This window comes from Mustela erminea, chromosome 8 (assembly GCF_009829155.1).
Source record: "Mustela erminea isolate mMusErm1 chromosome 8, mMusErm1.Pri, whole genome shotgun sequence".
In the NCBI taxonomy this organism is placed as follows: Eukaryota; Metazoa; Chordata; class Mammalia; order Carnivora; family Mustelidae; genus Mustela; species Mustela erminea.
Window position 1 is genome coordinate 90,823,663 of NC_045621.1, and position 12,705 is coordinate 90,836,367.

General features: G+C 36.1%; 1 long non-coding RNA gene across 1 annotated transcript; it reads left to right on the plus strand.

Moving 5' to 3' along the window:
- The first annotated feature begins 908 nt into the window (after positions 1 to 908).
- LOC116597346 lies at positions 909 to 6,695 on the plus strand. Its single transcript, XR_004288566.1, has 3 exons — positions 909 to 992; positions 6,227 to 6,337; positions 6,587 to 6,695. It is a non-coding gene; the product is annotated as an uncharacterized LOC116597346 (long non-coding RNA).
- The last annotated feature ends 6,010 nt before the right edge of the window (positions 6,696 to 12,705 follow it).

Genomic DNA, 12,705 nt, shown 5'->3' on the forward strand with positions numbered 1-12,705 from the left:
GCACTTTCCTTGTCTCTTACAAACTCATGTACTTAAAGGTTCACTATCTCTACACCAATTAGAGTCTGTTGCTAAATAAAGACATTCATTCTTTAGGAGTAATCTTGGTGTCAAGCAGAGAAATAATTTTAACTAATCTTATTTCACAGATGAAGGATTTCACAGTAGGAGTGGTTAATTAACATGTTTGAGGTGTTCTCACTTACAAAGTACTAGAATCAACATGTGAACTCAAGTCCTTCCAAATTTTTATATTGCCAAGTAAAACATATTTCACCTTATGCATTGCTTACCCTATACAGGCTTGACTCAGATTTGAGAAATATGTTGTAGTAGAATCTTTCTTACATTTCTCTTCTATGGAATACACTATGCATATGAAAAGTCTTCTAATTCTTTTCCAACTATCCTGGCCTGGGTCCAATGACTCACTAATTCCACAAGGCTGACATGAAGATCTCTACTCAGTGCACATGTATTTATGATTCCTTCCTGTTTGCTTGGAATATTCCTTAGAGATATCTTATCTTAGACAAACTTGGACTTCACTGCAACTATGTGAATGTGTAGGAAAAACAGTAGTCTGACTTCCTGAAGACATCTTTAACTTCAAGGCTGGGCAAAAGGATCCGAGCTTCAAGGCTGTCATTTTTTTCCAGGGTTTCTCTAGCTTTTTAGGAGAACTTTCCGGCTATCTTTTTTTCTAGTGTTGGTGAGCAATCTCTGTGTTCAGATTTGAAGCAAAGGACTTTGGAACATCTCAGCCATGTCCCAGAGTTCTGATAGAATGCCACAGAACATTCTGTCCTTTCCTGTACCCCTAAGTCCTTTTACTATGGAAGTGTTTTTGTTGTTTTGTTTTGTTTTTCTACTCTTAAGATAGATTCACATAATACGAGGGAGAAAGTAGACACCAGATCAAACCTGTCTCGGCAATTGCTAAGATGACCTCACGTTTCTTAAGGCCCCTTCAACCCTGACTTCCTGAAGCAGTAAGTAAATGATCTGTAAGAATCCTGACCTTACTTTTTTTTTTCCTCATAACTTAACTAACAACTGCAATTATGCTACCCAATAAGAAGGAACATGTGCTAAATATCCTTTTAAAAAGGAAGGGCAGAGGCAGGGCCCAGTAGAGAAGGGCTTATTATCAGAAATGAGGGTGAATTAAGCAGGCTTTAAATTATTTCCCTTTTCTAATTTCTCTTTAAATTATAATGAAAATTATTCATTAGATTTCCAATGGAAAAAGATGCCTATTTTAAGACATTTACTAGAAATCCTCTACATCATTATACAGTGGAGAGAATCTTGAAATATGCCATGCACAGTCACTAAAATCTTCTTTGGAATATTTTAATAGCATCTCTAGAGTCTTTCAAGATGATGACATTCTGTAAAATGATTATGAACTGGAATAACAATCCTGAAAAACAGTTCTGATAATGAAGTATCTTTGAGTCTAATTTCCTTCCCCAGTGCTCACTTCTACTTTGTTAAGGTCAAATAGGACTTTGTAAATGATGGGAGTGGAACAAAGTTGTTGTTTGCCTTGTGTAGTACTTGTCCTTTTACAGAATTGACAACCTTTACCCTTCTTTGTGATATTCTGATCCCCACTGTACAATGAGCTACTGCTGTCTAAGAAGACCTCATGCTCACGTTAAAGAGTATCTAATATTCCCACCCAGACCACAGGGAAGGACACCCGCATTGCTCTACAGTATGCGTATACCCCTTCCATCATCTTAAAAATACAGGATAATTCAAAGGCTCTCATGAGAGATACAAAGGTGACCACTGCCATGTCAAATAATAATACATAATTCATATTTTCCTTTCAAGAATTTTGAGTTTAAAATAGATTCCTGAAATATGCTGCTCACAGTCACTAAAGACTCTTTGAATATTTTAATAACATCTCTAGAGTCTTTCTACATGACAGGCTTCTGTAGAATGATTAGAAACTGGAATACAAGTTTGTAAAGCCACTCTGATTATAAGATACCTTTGAGTCTATTCTCTCTACTGCTGTATTCAGTTCCCCTAAGTTAAGGTCAGTCAGAACCCTTAAGAGTATGTTCCTGTCAGCTGATGAGCTAACTTAAAAGGCATTGAAATCGCTGGAACATGGTGGAAAAAAGGAAAGATAATATATATTAAGGTGGAAAATGTAAAATAAGCTCTTTCCCCCCAGGAAGCTGCAACCTCCCTGGCAGAGTTGAGAATATAAACCAAAAGTTCTCATGTCTAAAAATTTTACCTTTCTAAAACTGGGACATCAAGAAGGCCCTGAACTAATTTTTTTTTTTAAATCACTTCTTACAACCCTTCCTCATATTGCATTTTTTTTGTATTCCTTTTTTAATATTCTATATTTGTAAAGGAGTCTGCTAGCTTTACATTCATATGTATCTCTCAGTAAATTCATTAGTAAATTAAGCTCTCATTAATGAATTTGAACTTTTTAGGACTTCAGTTTGCAGACTTCCACCTATTTTAAAACTGTCTATAATGTGAAGTTGCAAATATCAAAACAAAAGCTTTAGAAATTCCAGTATAGTTTGCCACAGGTGATCAAAGACTACATGAAGCCATCCAGGGGTTAAATAACACTTAGTCGTAGATGGGAAATCCTCCACTTTACCTACCACAAGTGCTAGAAGTAGAGATCCTGCCAAGTAACCTGTTGGAAATTATCAATTATGAAAATGGGTTGCTGAGCTGACAGCCCTGAAGAAGAGGAATTAATGACTCTTCGGGTGAACTTTGTATGATCTTCTCCCTCTAAGATGGGAGAAAAGCCATATGCTGTCTCCAGCACTTGTGATCACACCCCAATGTCCTCATTCTGACAGCAAGCAAGACTAGTCCCGGAATTGATCTAATGTGTACTGTGTGATATTTATTAGGCATGTGTTACTAATGATACCACCCAGCAAGACCTTACTTTGAAAAAGCATCCAAATATGAATGTATTCTTATAAACAATAACCATTCAGGATCATATTTTTATCAATGAATAAGCACCTTCAGCTTTTGTAATGAAGGAATAAGGTCAATGCATCCATCAATACTCTCAATAAAGCTTAATTTCCCAACATCTCCCTCTTGGTATGCGCAGAATGTGGTACGTGTGTGCCAAGCTGCAACAAACAGAGGAGAGCACTTGTGGCCAGGGCCCTTAGCCCCGAGTCCACCACACTGAGGCCTGAGGGTTTATCCTGAGCATCCCTGGTTGTAGAGTAGCACTTACCTGAGACAATAAACTTAGTCTTAAAGAAGAAATGGCAACGGAATACTATGCAGCCATCAAAAGAAATGAAATCTTGCCATTTGCAATGGCGTGGATGGAACTAGAGGGTATTATGCTGAGTGATGTAAGTCAATCAGAGAAAGACAATTATCATATGATCTCCCTGATATGAGGAATTTGAGAGGCAAAGTGGGGGATTTGGGGAGTAGGGAAGGAAAAAATGAAACCAGATGGTATCGGGAGGGAGACAAATCATAAGAGACTCTTACTCTCACAAAAAAAAAAAAAAACTGTGGGTTGCTGGATGGGGAATGGGGAGGGTGGTTGGGTTATGGACATTGGGGAGAGTATGTGCTATGGTGAGTGCTGTGAAGTGTGTAAGCCTGATGATTCATAGACCTGTACCCCGGGGTAAATAATACATTATATGTTAATAATTTTTTTTTGAAAGAAGAAATGGGCTTACAGAGAATAAATAGTTGTATTTACAGGCCCCATCCCTTTATGATCATTTTTTACAATTATCAAAATGGCTTATAAAGTAAGACATTCACTTTCCCATTCTTGTAGAAAGAACACATGGGATAGAAATGCTTCTTCCCTGGTGTGACTTCTTAATGGCAGAAATCCCGTAGGTCTATAAATCCTCAAGGGCTTTAGAAATAGTAGATTCCCCACAAATTTTAGGAGAATCAATAGAAAACAATTACTGGAATATGCTGTGATATAACAAGAGCGTGGCCTCAACATTCAAGATGAACGAAGGCTTTCTCTCTGTCATCATGGATGCCTCTGCACTCCTGTCCTCCTCTGTCTACATGGGATTCTTGTAACTCCAACACCACTTCTCTTCAGCTCCCTTTGTCCTAATCTGCTGTTTCTCTTCCCTTAGACTTTTTTCTTGTTCATTTTTGTTTGTCCTCAATTTTATTTTTTCCTATTTCCAGTAATTTCTTATGAAATAGATAGATGATAAGCAATAGATGGTTAGACAGACAGACAGAATGATAGACAATAGATACAATACTGACATCCTCTAGGCACTGTGAACCTCTTTCTTATCTAGTTCCTTAAAAAGCCTGCTCCCCTGAAATCACTAGTGGGGTTAGTGGCACAAGAAATAAATCTACAGTTAATATTTTTATATGCTTATAGCATGCCAGGTGCCCAGCTAGTATTTCTCATAAATTAACTCATTTAATCTTCCCAATAAATCTATAGAGGAACTAATTTTATTATCTCATTTTATAAATTAGGCAAATGAGGCACAATGAGTCTGTATAACTTACCCAAGGTTATGCAGTTAGTGAGCGGCAGGGTCACTATTCAAAATGTAGAAATGTGCCACTGTGATTAAGCAAGATTTTTATCTTATGTAAGTTAGACTCTTGAGTGCTGAAATGTCCCTCCACATTTTAAGGAGCTGCTATAGAGTACTTCGCATAGTGAACCCATAGTTTCTGACCAGTTTTCTCAATCTAAATGGGCTTCCGAGGCTCCTCACTTTGGGACAATAAGGGACAAAGGAGGCACTGGGGATATTTTGCTCCTCTCTGCACTATGTGTCTGAGATTTTATGCATTCCTTTTATTGTTTATATGCTAAATCCACAGGACATGAAAGCAATCTCAGCCAAGTTCAACTCATCACTCTCAAACAATTCACAAATCAGGCCTTGTGGTCTGATCTAACTTAAACAAACAAACAAAATTAACCATGCTTTGGATTTTTAAATTTTTTTCAACCATGATTTGTATTTTTTAGATTAATCTATGATTTGCTACATTTGGAGACACTTTATCTATGAGTTTTTAGAAGACTGGATTTTTCAGTTATATAAGGGACATAGGTACATAAATATTACTTGGCACATAATCTTTATCTATAATCTTGATCTATACATCTAGCTAGCAAGCTAACTTAAATTACAATAATAGTTAATATTCTTAATATTCCTTACCCTTAAGGAAAATGCTAGCAATTAAATGAACTTGGAATCTTTTCACAGTTCAATTACCAAATCAACTATTTAGTTGGAGAAGGTACCTTCTATTTTGATTAAAAATCATTACTGGCCAGAAGTAAACAAGACTATTTCCATTTTAGAACAAGTATCCGGTCTATGCAAGGTGCAAAGTCTTACTGAGGCTAAAGCAATTATTCTTCATATTAGACATGTAAGCTAATATACGATTCAGGAAACTGATGATTGTTCTTCCTGCAGACATTCCAGACAGGCCTTTAGCTGTGCTGTAAATTGCTATCATGTCTCTAATGTGGGGTCTTTCCTCATCTAGTCCACAGTCATTGCTTTGTGCACACCTTCAGCATTCTTTAATGGGATCCTTGCAATCCCACTTAATGCCATTCTTTCTCTACTATTACACTAAGACTTGGAGAGACCTTAACTATTTGCTTATACTTATTATATTACCATTTGCATTTGTTCATCCATTCATTATTCATAGATACAAACTTTGGAATAAGAATCATCTCAACTTTGAATAACAAATCTGCTTCTTATTGTGGCATTGCCTTGAACAATGCCTTGAACATTTATTCTTTTTCTGCTGCCAGAGCAACCTTCTCTTTTCTCCCATCTGATCCCCTAACACCTTAAATTCTTCAATTGTTCCCCAAAATCTATACAGTAAAACTTCTAAACCCTCTACTGGGTAGTCCCTATTTTCATCTAGATTTCCTCTCCTCCCTTCCTCTCCCTGATCTGTGTGCCCTGGAGCCCTGATCTATACCTGCATCATCACCAAGCTACCTTGTCATCTGGCTTCTGGTTGGGTTTGGTAATGAGAGATAATGGCAGGATATTACAGGTGAAAAAAAGAATGAATTTAGGGTATTAATTTTCCCAAGTTGTGAATTGGTTGTATTTCTCTACTGAAAAGGAGTCCTTTGTTAGTATGCAATTACTCTCTATGGTATTGTAATCACTCTCTCCCCTTTTCTTTTCAGGTCTGTGAGTGACAACAGCACACCAATGTTGCTGGCTGAGGAATGCCTCATCAACTCACACTCACGCCTCTGTAAAGAGCCCCTGCATTAGTGTACTCTCAAGTATATCATGTAAGTGTCCATCTGCTCCCTGCTAAGATCTTGAACACAGCATCCAAGGTAGCCCATACTCTGGTTCTCTTCCATCCCCTTCCAGCATGCCTGTTTCTTTCAAGTGTCTATTTAATGTCTATTTAATACTAAATTGTTGTGCTTTTAGTGCCTCAAACAAATCATGTTTTGTTTTGTTTTGTTTTTTTTTTTTTTAAGTCACTCTATCCATTTGCTTATGTTTGCTTATGTTTGCATCCCTTTTCCTAGGGATCTCTGGCCTTCCTTGTCCATCACAATAACCACAACTCATCGTTTAGGCCATGTTTGAAGTGCCTTCTCTGTCAAGCCTTCTTGTAGATGCCCGGTGAGACTTGGAGACCCCTTAACTATTTGCTTATACCTACTTTATTACCATTTGCATTTGTTCATTCATTCCTTATTCATAGATACAAACTTTGGAATAAGAATCATCTCAACTTTGAATAACAGATCTGCTTCTTATTGTGGCATTGCCTTGAACAAGTTTTTCAACTTTCTCAACCTCCTTTTGAAAAAGATTAATAATTCCTACCTCACAATGTTATTTTAGGATTATTGAAAAAAATGTATGAAAATATCTTGATACCAAATAAATGCTCAGTTGGTTATAGCTATTGATATAAAATTTCCCAAACACCCAGTGAAACAAATAGCACAGAAAAATTGGTCAATAAATGTTTATTTAATGTTTGATGTTAAGTCAAAAACAAAAAGCATATTTTTAGCTCAACAGAATAAGTAAAATGGCTGAAGAGAAACTAAGTAAGCCCACAGTCTTCATATGTATGATGTCTTGATCTCTGTATATATTAATTTCTTTCCTCAAATCCCACTGATTGATTAATGAACTGACTATATGTTAACTTTGACAGTGCTCAAAAATTCCCATATCCCTATTCTTCCTTCATGTTTCAAGGCTTTCCAGCTACACACACATAAAATCAATTTTTACATATAAAGCACAAAATACCAATAAATGCTGTGATAAATAGTAAATATTTTAAATTAGTTTGCTTAAATTTGAATGTCAGCTAAATGCCAACATTTTCTATTACGTTTTTTTTTAATTGGAATATATTATAATCATATTTGTATTCTCAAAGGCATACTATCCAGATGGGTGTTTGGATACCCAGTTCTGGAGCTCTTTTGATAAAGATGTTTTGTCTATCCTACCAGGACCTCTGGACAGAGATTTGGCCTGGGCCAGTCAGCCTGCTGGCTCTCATTTGATGGATCTGTTCTGGGAGCTGAAGTTCTGGGTGAAGTGAGAGCGGATCCATAGAAAAATAATTTACAATAATTGCATGGAACACTTTCCAATGAGACATGTTCTAATTTATTCTTTTGTTCTTGAAATTATTGTAAAATTTTGAACTGAAGCTTCTGCATGACTGAGATTGTTGTAGAAGTGCCCATCAAAGTGAGGGAAAGTGCACTGTTCCATTTTGTCATGGTCATGATGGCCAGTGTGTCTTCTCTTGCAGAGTTGCAAAATTAAAAAGATTTTTCTTCAGTGACATTTGCCTACCTGTCTATTACCCTCAAACCATTTCCCAGTCCCCTGAGGCTACTTCTGATTGCTCAATCTGCTATTTTTCACTTGGTATTAAACAGGACTCCCAACACCAGCTGACACACAGTGAGACAACCTTCATTAATGGACAACAATTTGGCAAGATATAGTAAACCTGAATATGAGCTAACTCTTCCACCAACAATTCTACTTTGGGTTTCAAAACTCTCACATAAGAGAAAGGGAACCATATATAAATATGTCTTTTTAACATTTTCTGTAAAATTACAAAAATAGAAGCAACAAATGTCCATCAGTAGTGAAATATATAAAAGGGTGGGGTGTATTCTGTACTATTTCTACAACAACTACATATATCAACAGGTATGACTTTTTAAAACATCATATAAAGTAAGAAAATCAAATCTCAAAGTGATACAAATAATATCCTGTCATTAGTGGAGAATTGTAAAACCATTTTATAAACTATTATTGCTATAATATAAGAACTAAAATGGAAAGGATACAATCACATTGAACTTGGTACTTACCTCTACAAAATGGAGAAAGAAAACAGAACACAAAGGAAGTTTCAAATTACTCAGTAAAAATTTGTTTTTTACAACAGGCATTCATTGTATTAAATACAATAACCAACTCTCTATACTCATCTTTATATTTGAAACAGCTATAATAACCCAATTCATGAAGAAAGAATAAAATTGATTTAAAAAAAAACAATTGCCCACTAAAATTAATAAACTATTGAACAAAAATGTTATAAGATTGGTAGTCTTAAAGATTATTCTGTCCAAGCAAGGGAAACTGTGGCATTGGCTCCTGATTCCTGATTCAACCCCACCAGTATTTGTGAACTAACATGTCAGAACTGGCTAATCATAATTCCAAACGTGTGAAAAGGGGTGAATATTCATTCCCTAATTTGGTTGACAAATATTTTGTATTTGACTTCTGAATCCATCCTCAGAATGATCACATTTGGGAATGTGCCACAGGGATATCTGTAACTACCACTACACACACACACACACACACACACACACACACTCCTCCAAGAAGGTGTGATTCTCTAGCAGATTAGCACTCAGTGAGGTGGCAGGTCACGCTCACAAGATATAATCGAGAACTTTGGTCTATCCAAAGGGCAGTGATGCCTAAGTCTCAAATCTCAGGAGCCTTCTTCATGTGTTTACTGTCTCACATCTTTCACCTACATTTGCATTCCTCTGTCAATCACTGTCCTTTTTGTGACAGCTGCACAAATGTGAAAACTCATAAGTAAAATATTTGCAAACAAAATCTGACATTATAGATATTAAATGCTTTAGAAGAATAAAATGCTATAACCAGCTATGGCTCAACTCTATGAAGTCCTTTGATTTTATTTGCTGCATGAAAGTTTAAGAGTAAAGAAAAACCTTTTTATCTCAACAGATATGCCACAACAGGATTCAATAAAATTTATCATATATTCCTCTTTAAAATCCTGATAGTTTTAAAATGGAAGGGATCTATAAGACATTAAATATGTTTCTTACAGGCAAATATTAACTGAGTAAGCAAATGGGAACCAATAACATTTTATCCAAAAATATGAAAAAGAGGTATTTCTATTAATATCAAACAGAAAAATACAAGTAGCTTGGCTATGTGAAAATTATATGTATACACACACACACACACACACACCTCCAGGGATATCTGGAAGGGATGAGCACAGGGACGGATAGCACTTGAAAAGGCTAGAGATTAAGTCAGAATTGTTTAGGGTGCCTGATTTGCTACTTCATGCATCGTTTTGCAAGATCCTCTGAGACTTCCTTTTCTAACACATAAAATGGGGGATACCAGTAATGAGCTCATAGATTAAATATGAAGGTTAAATGAGAGAACAAATGTAAGTTGTAAGTCCTTCAGCCTTGTGTAACATATAGCAAGTGTCCAATAAATGCAGTTGTAATTCTGTAAATTCCACATACATGCAGATAAATGTACATAATGGAACAAATGGACTCAGTTCATTCAAAGTCCATTTTCTCTCTTCTCTAGAATTTATAATTAATAACATTTACAATATCCTTTTACTGCTCACCAAATCCATGTAAATTTGCATACATTTTCCAAATAGATCCTGTAAAAGGAAATGTCCTAGAAAAGTGCCTTTAAGGGTGATGGTTTAATTAACCCTTTTCTTTCTGTGTATGTAAAAATACCCCTTGCTTAATTTTGCCTGAGGGATTTTTTTTTCTTTTAGCTACAATTTCTATCCAACAAATATTCAAATGAACTTTTAAAGTTATGAGTGACAGTCTTTAGGCAAATTAGACTAGAGTACAATAATACACTTCTCTTAACACTACTGTCTTCTTTTTACTTGGAGAATGAGTGTGTGGGAAGGTACATAATTTCTTGAGAGAAATAAAATCATGAAAATATTACCCTAACAACTTTGCCTGTGCTGCCTGTGCATTTCTTATCTAGACTGGCAAGTCTGGAAAAAATAGGAGTTCTTTTTACTTCAAAACATGTGTCATTATATATAATACGTCTTTGGGAGGGCAACATAGCTCAAAAAAGTAAGGGAACAGAGCCATGGAAAATTTTAATTTATGGCTTAACCATTAATCCCTGTGCAATCATCGACAAGATGCTTAATCAAGCCCAGTGTCAGGAACCATTACAATGCACGTAAGTGTTTGGAGAAATATATACCAAAGATCAAGCTCAATAGACCAAGGGAATCAGGGGTGAATAATTAGAAATTTGAGTTTTTTAAAAGATCTGTCCCAGTACTTGCCCTTGCCTTAAGAAAGAATAAAGATTTAAAAAAAAAAAAAGAATAAAGATAGAAGTTGAAACTAATGATGGAGGTTTGAGACATGTCAAGATGATTCTTCAAATGTAATCACACATAACTTTGGGCAGATTATGTAACTTTTTTTGAAACTCGGTTGCTTTATTTATAAAATGCTGTCAATAATGCTTCCTTCAGAACAATTCCTATAACAATTAAACAAATTAAGTCACTTAGGTAGAATAGCTCAGGGAATGTCTCTCAACAGATAGTTTTATTTTTATCATTAATAACAATTAAGAACCATATGGACTGCACAAAGGAATTTACCCAAACATATCACTGTCACTGTCTTCAGGAGAAAATAGTCAAAATCCTGAAATACTCTATTGACTAATTAGCTTACCTATGTTTAGTTTCTAATCTAAATATGCATTTGTATATTATGTACATATATGTATATGTGTTTATATATATTCATCTATATATGGATATAAATATAGATTGTTATAAATTCATAAATATATCCTCTGTTTTCCTCTAAGAAATCTTGGACCCAAATCAGTTTTTGATGTCCTATCTTGATAAGCATAGTAAGGCTGTAAGTGACCTATATGACTTCTGTCTTTTGTTTACTGTGTAGGCTGGAAAAAGTCCCAGAGTTTTGCTTCCTGACTTTTCCCCTATACCTCAACACTGTAAGTCTTTCACATTTCATATTCAATCTTCAAGGGTAGGAAATCAGAAAAGTTGAATTACTTTTCTATTTTTTTTTTTTAAAGATTTTATTTATTTATTTGACAGAGAGAGATCACAAGTAGGCAGAGAGGCAGGCAGAGAGAGAGAGAGGAGGAAGCAGGCTCCCTGCTGAGCAGAGAACCCGATGCGGGACTCGATCCCAGGACCCTGAGATCATGACCTGAGCCGAAGGCAGCGGCTTAACCCACTGAGCCACCCAGGCGCCCTACTTTTCTATTTTTTTAAGGACTTTATTTATTTGTCAGAGAGAAAGAGAGCACAGGCTGGGGGAGCAGCAGGCAGAGGGAGAAGCAGGCTCCCCACTGAGTGAGGACCCTGATGCAAGACTGGATCCCAGAACCTGGGATCATGACTTGAACCTAAGGCAGACACTTAACCAACTAAGCCACCCATACATCCCTAGAATTGCTTTTCTTAAGGCTTAGAACCGAATTGTCTTAATTTGGCTTTCTTATCTGGGTATAGATTTGTACCACACAATAACTTTATATTTATCTGAAAAGTCATTTAGAAGAACAAATTGTCTGAAGAGTGAACAAACCATCATATACAGTTAATAATTATAGAAAAAGAATATGTACATATCAGTGCAAGAATTCTGCAGTATTTTTGACCGTGTATAGATAATTTGGGCATTAGGGTTCCAACCAATAGAGACAGAGAGGGAGTGAATGTGTGTTTAGAGAGAGGAAAGAAACTAGAGAGGTTTTCATTTTAAGGAATTGGCTCAAAGAGTAGTAAAGGCTGGGAATTCCAAAACCTGAAAGCAGAGGCTGGAAATACAGAGAATAGTTGTAACTCAAGTCCAAAGGCAGTCTGTTGGCAGGATTCCCTCTTTTAGGGAAGGTCAGAATTTTTTTTAAGGTCTTCAACTGATTGAATGAGGTCCACCATATGATGGAGCACAATCTTTATTACTCAAAGTCTACTGATTTAATTGCACATCCCAGAGCACCTGATGGCTTAGTCAGTCAGACTTCTAACTCTTGATTTTGGCTCAGGTCATAATCTCAGGTCAGGAGCTAAACCCCACATGAGGCTCTATGCTCAGCAGGGCGTCTGCTTGAGATTCTCTCCTTCTCCCTCTGCCCCTCCCTCCACTCATATGTGTGCTCTCTCTCTCTCTTTCTCAAATAAATAAGTGTTTGAAAAAATGTAAATCTCACCCCCCCAAAAAAAAAGAAGTTTCATAGAAACATCTAGAATAGTGTTTGACCGAATATCTAGGTGCTATTACCTATCCAAGTCAACACATAA